The sequence below is a fragment of the Saccostrea cucullata genome, unplaced genomic scaffold (genome assembly GCF_032062105.1).
Source record: "Saccostrea cucullata isolate Sc308-1 unplaced genomic scaffold, CSIRO_AGI_Scuc_v1 ctg12203, whole genome shotgun sequence".
Classification (NCBI taxonomy): Eukaryota; Metazoa; Mollusca; class Bivalvia; order Ostreida; family Ostreidae; genus Saccostrea; species Saccostrea cuccullata.
In genome coordinates, this window is record NW_026921545.1 from 3,886 (window position 1) to 18,760 (window position 14,875).

At 31.4% G+C, this 14,875-nt stretch overlaps 1 long non-coding RNA gene across 1 annotated transcript; it reads left to right on the top strand.

The window, feature by feature from the left end:
• Positions 1-544: 544 nt before the first annotated feature.
• Positions 545-5,794, top strand: LOC134260275 (uncharacterized). The gene is made up of 5 exons (XR_009990507.1): positions 545-770; positions 1,577-1,753; positions 2,572-2,755; positions 3,575-3,758; positions 4,880-5,794. It is a non-coding gene; the product is annotated as an uncharacterized LOC134260275 (long non-coding RNA).
• Positions 5,795-14,875: the final 9,081 nt, after the last annotated feature.

Consider the following 14,875-nt stretch of genomic DNA (forward strand, 5'->3'; position numbering starts at 1 on the left):
CAAAAAGAATATATGGATTCCTAAAAATGTGACAGACTTACGAAGATTTCTGGGTATTATGTCTTACTATTGCATAGTGTATGAAGTGTTTCCTTTTACATAAAACAGCAAAATGCCTTCTAATTTCCTTAACTTTTAAAAAAACTGTATGTGGAAGTGGACCCATGAATGTGATCATTTTCATGAAATATGACAAACTTAACTTAATTTTGGATATCCGGATGTAGATGGTTATACCATTTGTTTAAACCTTTAAAGATGCGATTGGTTGTGAGGCATAAAATGAAAACGGTGAAGAAAAAGTGATGCAGTATGCTAAGACCGAACTTTAAAATTATAAAAAAATTACTGTGTTAACTGAGGATTGTATATCCTTAAGTGTGGAATTTTTGTAAATTGAATAAAACAAATTCTTGAATAATATTTTCTTAATATTGTTCAGTTGATAAAGTATATAAACAAAAAAGCAATTCTTTGAAGAAGTATTTTTTTATCTATTTTTTAATATTATCTTCTTGATAAAAATAAATGAACAGGGAGAAATCATGTTCTTAATTATTTTATATTCATCATTTTTACTTGTAAGCTTTCAGTTAAAAGTGATATATGGCAATGATTTGGAAGCGTCAAGATCCACAGGCCTTATCAATGGAAAAGACAGTTATTTACTCTTTATCGCAATGGGAGATTTGATGTTAGATTGTATATTTTGATCATGTGCAGTCATTGTGAAGTATAAAGTGTCATGTGCATCATTGTGTCACTACCAAGTAAGTGTGCATTAAAAATTCATGAAACTATCTTGAAATTCTAAAGGAAGATAGAATAATTTATCAATTTAGACTTAGTTTTTTTTCCCACAAACTATTCCTTGTGCACATGAGTATAATTATGTAATATTGTTTGATATTAGACATAATTCAATAAATTTTCTAAATCAACTGATTAAATAATGCAAAAGTAAAAAAACAAATTTTATGGAATGGATTTTTTTTTTGCACACTTGGTAGTGACATTTTTGATTTGTTAAATTATGGGAAATAATGCCAGACTGCACAGTGATGTACTCTCATGAATAGGGAGGAATCTTAAATACCGGTGTGCATTTTTTAAAAACATTTCTAAGCATTCAGCTTAAATATGATTTGGGAGAAATTTTGAATTTCAAAGATTTAAAAGCTTTACAAATGAAAATGATAAATATAAAATTTTAAACAATGTGACATTTTAAAATGGAAGATATATTTTGATGATATGAACTCATTATTGAATTCTTTATGTCATCTTTATCTCAGTTTCAGAAGCATATGTAAGTGTGCATGAAAACCTTGTTTGAAATCCTTTTGAAATATGATATGTAAGTGTGCATGAAAATCTTGTTTGAAATCCTTTTGAAATATGATACAGATCAATCAAGTAGGGCTTAGTATTTGAGACCCATATGTTCTTGTGCACATGTGCACAAGTAATCTTTTTTGAAAAAGATAAAAATGAATGTATTTTCTTAATCAGTTGATAAAGTTGTGCAAACATAACAGATACATATTGCAAAAATGATTAAAATTGTCACATTCAGTTAAAAGTGATATATGGCAATGATTTGGAAGCGTCAAGATCCACAGGCCTTATCAATGGAAAAGACAGTTATTTACTCTTTATCGCAATGGGAGATTTGATGTTAGATTGTATATTTTGATCATGTGCAGTCATTGTGAATTATAAAGTGTCATCTGCATCATTGTGTCACTACCAAGTAAGTGTGCATGAAAAATTCATGAAACTATCTTGAAATTCTAAAGGAAGATAGAATAATTTATCAATTTAGACTTAGTTTTTTTCCCACAAACTATTCCTTGTGCACATGAGTATATGTAAGGTTGTTTGATATTGGAAATATATCTATATTTTTTTCTAAATCAACTGATTAAATAATGCAAAAGTAAAAAAAAAAATTCTATGAAATGGATTTTTTTTTTATAATAAAAGCTAATAAGGGAATTTTTGATTTGTTAATTTATGGGAAATAATACCAGAGAGTGATGATGTACTCTCATGAATAGGGAGGAATCTTAAATACCGGTGTGCATTTTTTAAAAACATTTCTAAGCATTCAGCTTAAATATGATTTGGGAGAAATTTTGAATTTCAAAGATTTAAAAGCTTTATCAAGGGAAAAGGAAGCTACTTACTTTTAATCGCAATGTGACATTTTAAAATGGAAGATATATTTTGATGATATGAAGTCATTATTGAATACTTTATGTCATCTATATCTCAGTTTCAGAAGCATATGTAAGTGTGCATGAAAATATTTTTTGAAATCCTTTTGAAATATGATACAGATCAATCAAGTAGGGCTTAGTTTTTGAGACCCATATGTTCTTGTGCACATGTGCACAAGTAAATTATTGAAAAAGATAAAAATGAATGTATTTGTTTAATCAGTTGATAAAGTTGTGCAAACATAACAGATACATTTGCATGAAAATGATTAAAATTGATGATACACTCTCATGAACAGGGAGAAATCATGTTCTTAATTATTTTATATTCATCATTTTCATTTGTAAGCTTTCAGTTAAAAGTGATATATGGCAATGATTTGGAAGCGTCAAGATCCACAGGCTTTATCAATGGAAAAGACAGTTATTTACTCTTTATCGCAATGGGAGATTTGATGTTAGATTGTATATTTTGATCATGTGCAGTCATTGTGAAGTATAAAGTGTCATCTGCATCATTGTGTCACTACCAAGTAAGTGTGCATGAAAAATTCATGAAACTATCTTGAAATTCTAAAGGAAGATAGAATAATTTATCAATTTAGACTTAGTTTTTTTCCCACAAACTATTCCTTGTGCACATGAGTATAATTATGTAATGTTGTTTGATATTAGACATAATTCAATAAATTTTCTAAATCAACTGATTAAATAATGCAAAAGTAAAAAAAAAATTCTATGAAATGGATTTTTTTTTATAATAAAAGCTAATAAGGGAATTTTTGATATGTTAATTTATGGGAAATAATACCAGAGAGTGATGATGTACTCTCATGAATAGGGAGGAATCTTAAATACCGGTGTGCATTTTTTAAAAACATTTCTAAGCATTCAGCTTAAATATGATTTGGGAGAAATTTTGAATTTCAAAGATTTAAAAGCTTTATCAAGGGAAAAGGAAGCTACTTACTTTTAATCGCAATGTGACATTTTAAAATGGAAGATATATTTTGATGATATGAAGTCATTATTGAATACTTTATGTCATCTATATCTCAGTTTCAGAAGCATATGTAAGTGTGCATGAAAATCTTTTTTGAAATCCTTTTGAAATATGATACAGATCAATCAAGTAGGGCTTAGTTTTTGAGACCCATATGTTCTTGTGCACATGTGCACAAGTAAATTATTGAAAAAGATAAAAATGAATGTATTTTCTTAATCAGTTGATAAAGTTTTGCAAACATAACAGATACATTTGCATGAAAATGATTAAAATTGATGATACACTCTCATGAACAGGGAGATATCATGTTCTTCATTATTTTATATTCACCATTTTCATTTGTAAGCTTTCAGTTAAAAGTGATAAATTGCAGTGATTTGGAAGCGTCAAGATCCAAAGACTTTATCAAGAGAATAGACAATTATTGACTTTTTATCGCAAATGGAGATTTGATGTTGGATTGTATATTTTAATGATGTGCAGTCATTCTGAAGTATTAAATGTCAACTGCATCATAATGTTACTACCAGGTAAGTGTGTATGAAAAAATTTCATGAAACAATCTTGAAATTCTAAAGGAAGATAGAATGATTTATCAATTAAGACTTATTTTTTTCCCACAAACTATTCCTTGTGCACATGAGTAAATGTAAGGTTGTTTGTTATTGAAAATAAATCAATATATTTTTAAAATCAATTGATGAATTAATTCAAAAATGAAAAAAATTCTATTAAATGGATTTTTTTTATAATAAAAGCCAATAAGGGAATTTTTGATATGTTAATTTGTGAAAAATTATACCAAAGGGTGATGATGTACTCTCATGAATAGGGAGAAATCTTAAATATCATTTTTTTAAACACATCTAAGTTTAAATATAATTGGGATTAATTTTGAATTCCCAAGATCTAAAGGCTTTATCCTTGTGCACATGAGTATATGTAAGGTTGTTTGAAATTGGAAATAAGTCAATATATTAACTAAATCAATTGATTAATTAATGCAAAACTGAAAAAAAATCTGTATAATGGATTTTTTTTAAAAATGAAAGCCAATAAGGGAATTTTTGATATGTTAATTTCTGAGAAATGATACCAGAGAATGAAGATGTACTCTCATGAATAGGGAGAAAGCTTAAATATTCATTTTTTAAACTTTTTTAAGCATTCAGTTTAAGTATGATTTGGGAGTAATTTTGAATGTCCAAGATCTAAAGACTTTATCAAGAGAAAACAAAGCTACTGACTTTTAATCACAATGTGACAAATTATTATTGAAGATATATTTTGAATATGTGTCATCATTATTGAATACCAGGTACTTTGTTTCATCTACACCTCTGTTTTAAGTAAATGAACATGAACTTTTTAAAAAAAATTCTTTTGAAATTTGATAAAGATCAATCTAGTAGGCCTTAGGTTTTGAGACCCATATGTTCTTGTGCACATGTACACAAGTAAATTTTTTGAAAAAGGATAAAAATGAATGTATTTTTAGTATCAACTGAAAAAGTTGTGCAGAAATTAGAGAAACATTTGCATGAAAATGATTGAAACTGATGATACAGGGTTAGCGTTAGATAATACACTCTCATGAACAGGAAGAAATCATTTTCTTTATTATTTTATATTTATCATTTTCATTTGTAAGCTTTCAGTTAAAAGTGATATTTGGCAGTGATTTGGAAGCTTCAAGATCCACAGGCTTTATGAAGGGAAAAGACATTATTTACTCTTTATCGCAATGGGAGATTTGATGTTGGATTGTATATTTTGATGATGTGCAGTCATTATGAAATATTAAGTGTCATCTGCACCATTGTGTCACTACCAAGTGTGCATCAAAGAAATTCATGAAACAATCTTGAAATTCTAAATTAAGATAGATTGATTGATCAATTTAAAATTAATTTTTTTTCCACAAACTATTCCTTGTGCACATGAGTATATGTAATGTTGTTTGAAAATGGAAATAAATCAATATATTTTCTAGATCAATTGATTAATAACGCAAAACTCAAATCAATTCTGTGAAACGAATATTTTTTTTATAATAAAAGCCAATAAGGGAATGTTTGACATGAATTAGAAATCACAAAAGTAAGAATTATTATTTATCAGTTTTATTTCATTTTACGGTAGAACCTATGTAGGAAAAGTCTTTGTCAAAAGATTTTTAAGCTTCAACACTGGATTTTAAAAGGGGAAAAGTTAAATTAGTACTTGCTTATCAATTAGTTAAAAGCTCATGATGTGTTTCCCTTTTTTTAATGTATCACAGCCTGTGAAACTTGGAATGGTAATTACTTACTGCGACTACCCATTTGCAGTTATTTTTAGGGGTACTTGTCAAGAAGATAATATTAAAAAATCATAAAAAAATACGTCTTCAAAGATCTTTGTTTATATACTTTATCAACTGAACAATATTAAGAAATATTTCTCAAGAATTTCTTTTTTATTCAATTTACATAAAAAAGTCCACACTTAATAAATGATTGGCAAATGACCTCTTTTTTGGGGGTCAATTTTCAAAAAAAAAATTCAGAAGTCTATGTTATGATGTCTTCAATCTTTGTTATGACTTAGAATATTCTCCAATGATTACAAAAAGTGATTGAAATATATAGTTTTCCCTTCAAACTTATGAGAGATGGGTAATTTACCGATGCTTATATACCTGGCCTTTTTGCACTAAACGGGATTCAAATATTATATAAATTATTGGGATTAATTTCAGTTTAAAGATCTTATCGTTTATCAAATATTGTACTTTTTATTTAAAAGGATCATAATTATTAGAAAACTAGTAATCAAACACCAAGAAAATGAATAAGTAACAAATAATTATGGAAAGGAATGCACATCATAAAAAATTGCAATATGATATAAATGTGACTAATTTAAAGTCATATCAAGAAAATATTTAATAAAAAGACATTGACAAGACTATTTAATATAATTTTAACTTAAATCTAGTACGTTAAATGTTATTTCGTATAAAATTCAATGTATTAAGGTCAAGATCTAGTAAATAACTTGAAACTAATTTTTTGGTGCTAGATCCATTATGACGTCATAATCAATTTCAAATTTCTTTTTCCCGTACTTCACGGCTTTAGCAGAATTATGTAGAAAATAGGGTATTTTCATGTCATTCAATTTGAAATCATATGAAAAGTAAACCGGATACCCATATTAAATTTGATATATTTTCGCCCCGGCTTTGATTTGAAGTCAAGTTTCCCTGAGTTTCAAATAACGTGCGCACATACAATCCCTCAAGTTTCTCGCTTAGCAATTTTTATTCATTATAACTTTTTTTCTGCAGGCCATAACTTTTACGCTGATTTTTTCTGACATTAAGCAAGTTAGTTACACTTCAAATATAATTTATTGCTTTCATTTGGTATTGTATTTAATTAGTCCTAAGACATTACATAAAATCACACCAGAATTCAGACTTAAATTTAATTATAAAACATGTAAGAGGTTTACGTACAAAAGCACGCACTTTGTGTTAAGTTTACTTTTAAATTCGTACAGACTTGAAGTCATTTGCAGAGAATTAAACGGGAAACAACATGACGTTGCCTTTGTGACGTAACTGACGTCATAATCAAATGTGCACAAAACAACCGCTCGAATCGTCAAAATTGTGTACCAAAAATGATGATAAAAGCAAACCCGCGACCTACCTAAATATAACCAGGGGCATACTTGTAGACATTTAAAATCTATATTTATAAATTAACAAATTTTGCAAATAAACTCAGAAACGGCTGCACAAGAGTTCTCACTTAAGCCTGTAGGAATATACTAGGTATAAGATGATGTCCGTAAACTATATTCAGATTTCACTCGCGTAGTAATTATCGTAAATTTAATTAAAAGTCTACTTTTACTTTCGGTTAACAGCCTCGAAATAGCACTAAAAGGAGTAAAGTGGTGGCGGATCTAAGTAACTGGCATTTAAAAAAAAACTTACGACAAGCAAGCGCTTATATATTTATTTCATAACACGGCATGAATAAATTATTCAATCAAAACTTGATTTAAGTGATATGAAACAAATAACCTCTGGTCGTTGGTTAAAATACAAAAATGTGCAAATCCTTTCCGTTTATGTCCGATTTTCATTTGTTGAAAGTTCTAGAAAGTCAGGTGGCATCGAACCCGATTTAAAAAAGAAAATCGAGGCGATTGTTTATCATGAATGGACATGGAAATAAATTACTTCAGCATGCTAGAGGTTCACGGCGAGATACGTTTGACTTGCCGCCGCGTAACCTCTAGCATCCATTGTAAAAATTCTTGCCGCTGAAACCCCAAGTGGAAAAAAATCATTTTATTTAAAAATAAGGTTTTGTATATTAACGAATGGTACGAAATAATAAAATTCTCAAATATTTACGACAAAACTTACGCATAAAACACTGTTAACCTCTCGTATTAGCAATAAATCTATTATTTTTTAAATCGAAGCAGAAATTGAAACACGTTGTCTGTTCAAAATTCAGAAATAGAATTCAGAAAATCTAACGAAGCGAAACTAGTGTAACGCAACGAAAATTTCGTTTTCTGACAAGCAATCCGCAAAATTAATGTAAAGTCAAATCGAAAGTACTTCTGGTGACAAATTCGTATAGTGACAATTTTCATTAATTAACAATAATGCACACTGAATAAAATGTATTTTATGATTTCTTGTGACTTTCATACCCAATGAAAACACATAGGTACCTGAAAATTACTTGTTAACAATTTATTTCGAACATAATACGTTCCGCCCAAAATCTCAGGCGGAACGAGCTCATTAGAAAATGGCATTCGGATGTAAGAGTCCGAGGTATATAAGGAGCGTAGGGACGTTAACGGAGGCTCTTACTTGTAGGAGTAGCAAATAAATGTAAAGAAATTGGTAACACATTGAGTTTGAGAATATATCTTAGTAGGTTGTGCAAATAATTTATAAACAAAAATTGTCGATGAATAGCCATGTTTACTTGTTAAGACATATAAAATGGTATAATTTTGATTTTTAAATATTTTAATGTATTCTACATACATGTGCAGTATATTTTTTTGATAAAAATTATTTATCCCCTTTATGTCCATATGTACATATAAGATGAAAAAGCTTTTTTTCAATATTTCAAAATGCTGAAAAATGTACGGAAATTATAGTTAATAGTTAATATAGAGTACATTCATTCTCGTATCCTTGACGTAAATGGAAACATATCATCTGAAGTATAATAAGCAATAATATAGCTCAAACTATATTAAAATAAAGTTTCTAACATATAAAGAGAAAATTCCGATGAGCACCTGTAGCACATAATGTATAAGATAGTACGACCAAGCGCGGTTCAAGATTTTTTTCCAGAAGGGAGGGGGGGGGGGGGGGGTGTCGACCCCAGTCAAAAAAATGATTTCATTCCAGAAAATTCCAGAAAATTTCTTGAAAGCAAAAAAATCAAAGAACCTATTTTGTGGGGTGGGGTAGGGTGTAGTGGATGACTTTCAATGATTCTAATGACTTTCATACCAATACAACATAGATCCGTGTTTTCGACGGAACTTTTTTTTTCTGGGGAGGGGTTTTCAAGGTCACTTTTACTTGGTTTAGTATATACATATAATAACGCTGCAAATTCAAAACAGAATAAAGTTGCTTTCTAACATGTAAGAACAAGAGGCCTTTAATGAAAATGATATTTGTAGAACAAAGAAGAAACAACAAAATATAAGAGAATGTATTTCTAATAATCATTTATTTGTCCTCCTAAACTAATTGTGGAACTTTGAAGTATTTCGTCACGCTGTAGGCCTATTTACATGTGTAATAATTCTCAGATATTTTTTTTGGAAAATAGTTCTAGCTGTTAGCAGTAAAAAAAATATCAATCCCCCCCGCGCTTGCGCGGGATTTGAGCTAGTACAGATATTTTTTGAAGGGTTAAGACTAAGGCTTGCACATTTCAAATATTTTATCCTTGTGACAACACCTTTCATTTGATATCAAGACTTTTTGATCTTGACCTTTGAGGTTGATCCATTTTTACACAAAACATCCAAACTTTTACTATGACTCATATTTCTATACGGTAGGTGCTAGAAATTTCATATCTCAAATATCAATTCTTCATTTAAAATAAACAATTTTGACCTTTTACCTTAACCTTGGAGATTTTCTTACTTACGAAAAAACGTTAACCTTGGCCATAACGTTTGAACGGTAAGGGCTAGGGCTTTCATACTTCAAATGTATAATTCCTGTGAGACGACCTTTTCATCGGATATCAAAAACTTTTACCATTTGACCTTGACCTTGGAGTTTGACCTACTCTTTACAAACTTTAACCTTGGCCATACATTTTGAACCGTAAGGCCCAGGGCATTCATACTTCTCATATGAAATCTTTGAGACAAGACTTTTTAAAAAAACTAACAACCATGACCCTTTGATCTTGACCCCGGAGTTTGCTCTACCTTTAAAATCGTTAACCTTGGTCACAACCTGTGAAAAGGTGGTGCTAGGATTTATATTTCACATCTGTGTTTCTTGTGAAAAGGCCTTACTTTACAGAGGCGAAGTCACAAACTTAAAAGTGGGTTGGAGGGGGGGGGGGGAGGGCTGAACTCCAGAAATTCTTTAACAAGCCAAAAAGGTAATCAAACGATTTAATGGGGAGGGGACCAGCGTGCATAAAGTACTTAAGTTTTCTGTAGTATTCTATACATTGCCAACCCTCCAACCCCCAATTCCAAAGCCTTAAGGCAATGTGTGTTAAATAAAGAAATATTAAGATGTACAACATGAATTATTAAACCTCATATACGCAGGTAGGTTAAGGTTACAACCAAATATTCTACTTGCCTATATATATGACGTCATAATAAGCTATATGACGTGAGATTTAGAGATAACAATTTCTTAAAATCGATATCTAAGATTGATTTGAGGTCGTAAAAATGAACCAAAATATGCAGAGGAATAATATCACAGAATTTTGTCGTTCCTGGGCCTCTGTAGTTATCACAGATGTTACATACCAAACCCGTGACGTCATAACTGTTGATCATGCAGTAGCAGAGTGAAAGTGAAAAGTAACGAGAATTGATGTAAACAAAAAACAAGAAATCGGAGTTTAAAAGCATTTAGAATGAATAACATGTGTGATTCTTGTGGGAATAAAGCGTATGAATAAGGTATGGTAATATAATTCTGCAATTTCTTCGTAAAATTAAATCTGGGAGGTGTTTACTTCCCGATCGGCCTTTCCTCTGTCGTTCGTAACAAAAAAGATGCAAAAGTTCAAACACTACGCCGCATACCTTGAAACTTAATTTTTGTTTCTATTTAAAGTTCTTATTCTTTTGTTTTTGGAAAGTGCTGCTAGAATCATATGGTTTATGGGAATTGATGCATTTTTTGCGATGTTATGAACAAAATGTAAAAATTTTGGGAAGCTTAAGGTTTCATCCAAAATTGTTGAATAATTATTTCTATAAGAGGACAGTAGGATTCTAGCAGCACTTTCCATGGTACAGAGTTTTTACATAACTATTAATATAAATTGGAACTAATTATCCCCGGGGTAGTGTTAAACTTTTCACTTTTTCATTAAGGCATATTTTCTAATTATAGACGTCACGTGGTGACGTCGTGGTGAAGAACATCCTGTAGTATAAGTCCCACTGAAGTCTATAGAATGCATAATTATAGTAAAAGTTTTATCCTTGACTTTTCCAATTTATTAGTGTTACATAATTATAAAAAAGTGTTAATTCGCCGAATTATGATCCATGTGCTGCCTTAACAAACCCGCGTAAATAAAGACAAGTAAAGAGGAGTCTGATTGGCTGAGGTAGTCAGGTGAGCTTTGTGTTGGCCCTGCAACAAAACTTCTTGTTTCCTGTATTTGGTTCACCTCGACTGACTACGCTTTCCTACATCTAGATGTAATCAGCCTAGGTGTACAGAACCTGTTTCACATCATGTTTCCCGACTGTGACGTTAAAATGCGGCGAATGCGATGATTAATACTGAATTCGATTGTTTAAATCTTTGATTAATTATGTCGATATAAAATCTTAAACTATAGAAAGATAGAAAAGTGTTTTCATGAGTGGGGAATGGATGGTACTACACTGCAGTGTGTAAATCGGAATGACTTGTCTGGAAGGTTTTTTTTTAGGAAACGCTAGCAGGGTGACTTACACCTATTAGTTTTCATATTGTTCTCATCAAATGTTTACTTTATTTATTGGATTCTCTTTATATTTTTTGCATTGTGCTTGATTCGGTATAATAAAATAATTATTGCATGAATGTTCTGGATACATGAAGATTTCTTCGACAATGAAAAATCATATTCCCCATATTATAATTGTATAATATGCATTGGCGAATACAGGATATGTAATACGTGGGAATGGCATGAAATAATATTAGTCCTATTACACTTTGATGGTTGGGCCTAGGGGCGAAGCCCCTGGAAGCTCCTGGGTTTTGCGGTAATTTAATAGTAAAACCAGAATCAAAAATAGTGCCATTGGCTATATGTATCAAGTATGGTACTAATAATATTAATCATATCATACTTAAAAATTTTGAGGATGTGCGTCCCTCACGCCTCCTTAAATAAGCTAGCCAAAGTGAGATCAAACCCCTGTCTAAGCTGAATGAGAGGATTCAAATAGTGCTTTAAAATTGATTGAGATTCATCACAGGTATACCGAAATCAGAATCTCCTTTACTGCAGCTATCCTGGCGTAAATTACTTACTTTGATGAAATTTGGATTCACTAGAATTCTATAGTTCATATGTAGGACTCCAAAGTGCGATGCACTTGAAAGTCTGATGGTCACGCCAAAGTCTCGTGGTCACGCTAAAGTCCGATGGTTTGACACGTAAAAGTCCGATGGCATATAATACAATTAACGTTTATGACGTCATATTACTTCTGCGTTAGAATTCGATGCCACGGCATGCCAATAAATAAATACAAAATATCATAAATAATAAGACTAACCCTCGCCTTTTGAATGTAGCTGCGAAACTAAGACTTATCAGTCGAACAATCAGAGTATCAACACTAACCTAAATATCATATGTGTGTGCAGGACTAATCTAAATCAGCCCAATAGTGTGCGAGGACTAACCATAAAATCTCTCGATTGGATTCGAAGGAACACCTGACTGTTCTAGTGCTAACCCTTATCACTCCAATGGTGTACGAGGACTAACCGCAATACCTCTGGTGGGTGAAAACGTATGTGAGACGAATACTGAATCACTTAAGGTAAGTCAGTCGTCAGCTTTTTAGAAAAGTTCACGCAGAAGCTTTTACTTCAAAACTACTTATTAAAATTCAATTTTTATAACATATTTAAATTCAACAATGTAAATGTTTTAACATTCAATGAAAAAACTGCTCAAAAATCTACAAAGAAGCAAGATGTATGAGGGACTATTTCTTTTGGTGGAAGGATATTTAGCAGAAAATTCTGCAAATCTGCACATTTATAAAATTTAATGTAATGGAAATTTAGCCTCACATACTTTTACTCAGAGAATATTTTCCGTTTTGATATTGCTAAAAATATTTAATATAGGTCTTAATTTATATTTTTAGACTAAGTTTTACACCTTCCCTCAACAAACTTTTCCAAAAAATGAAAATATATTAAAGAAGTCAAGGTCAAATTTACACCATTTTTTGCCTGAAAATCACATTTTTTGACAAATATTTCAAAATTAACATCACTGACCCCACCTTTTTCTTTCATTATTTTAAACTACTCTAATACTCGCGACTGATCAGCACTCAAGTCGTAAAAAGTTTGATATAGGAAAATTTTTATTGCCTATTAAGTTTTTTAATACCCCAAGTATGTTATTTTTTAGTGCAAAAAGGTCAAACAATAATTTACGCGCATTAATTTGCAAAATTTGTTTAATGATAAATATTATTCAAACTATTTTACGTAAAATAAGGTTATATTTATTGCCATGCCTACATCTAATCAAATATAATAAGGTTTAAAGTAATTAACCAAAGAGATGAAATTTAAGTGCAAAAAGGTCAACTTAAATGTACCGTTGATCAGTAGGATGCACACTGACCCCCTATTCTTTGCGATTTTGAGTTACACTTTATGAGTACTTATTCAAAATATACTTCTCAAAAAATCCTTGATATAACAAATATCAGGAATGACTTACCTTAATTTTGAATGCAGAATAACGTCATGACGTCGGACTATTTGACGTCATAAACGTAAATTGTTCCTCCCCACCATCGGACTTTGGCGTGTCAGACCATCGCACTTTAGCGTCGCACGTCTCATAGGAAACGAGCCATCGGACTTTGGCGTGACGTTCAGACATTGGCATCCGTAAAGACAACGAGCCATCAGGGTTTGGCGCAGACCATCGGGATTTAGCGAATCCATCGGACTCTGGAGTCTTACACATATATGTAAATATAAAAGAGTGCAGATGAATCAGCAAAATTAAATAATTGAAAAATCAAACTGAGGTTTGACAAAACCTACTGTGTGACTATGTATTATACAAGAAATGGGATACAGCAAATAAATAATGACTTTCAGATGTCAACACAACGGGTGGCTTGTGATTCTCATTTTATTTTGTTAGATAACAGATGATGAGTAAAACAGAAAAGTCTAAACTGAAATTTATGACCCGCACTCCCTATCCAACCTGGTGAACACAAGAGGTCTTGACAGATTTAATATCTGTATTACATTAATTATTATATGGTAGTATTACTTCCAGAAAAATGCTTACTCAGTTGTTGAAAATAAAAGAAAATTGCCATAAAATGAGGTTTTATATTATTTAAACATAGCTGTGATTTTGTTTTTCATTAAAAGTGTGGGGGGGTCACAGAGACTCTTGCCCCCCCCCCCTCCCATCTAAAGTGGGGGGAGGAGGTAGTGCCCCCACTGCCCCCCCCCCTTATGATGCCTATGCTTCAGGTACTAACATATTTGGTCTGCATTTGAGAAAGCTTAGCCTTCGCTATGTTTCCATACGGGGACCTTGATTGTTTTGTTGTGGCATGTATAAAAATTCAATGGAATGTATGTTTGTAAATTAGATTTAAAACTAAAGAAGAGGCCCAATGGCCACATCGCTCACTCGAGTAACTTTGTTGATGCCATTCTTTAACGCATTTCCTCCCTTGTAATACCTATTGTGCCCTTGCCGTACCACAACTATTTTTTCCCCCCAAAATATTTCTTAATGTATGTAAAACTTTGATACCTATTGTGGCCCCGCAAAACCCCCAGGTTTCATGATTTTAATAAATAAATTTAGAATCTACGCTACCCCCGGATGCTTCCACAAAAGTTTCAACTTTTCTGGCCCAGTGGTTTTGAGAAGATGTTTTAATGACCCATCCTATATTTGTCTTTTCTTGATTATCTTCCCTTGTGGGGGGGTATTTGGGCCCCTTTATTTTATTAATTTTAAAATCCCCCAATATTCATGCTTTGTACTAAGTTTGGTTGAAATTCGACCAGTGGTTCTTGAGAAGTCAAAAATGTTAAAAGTTAACAGACGGACGAAAAAAGACAGACAGCTAGACAGACGGACGGACGACGGAC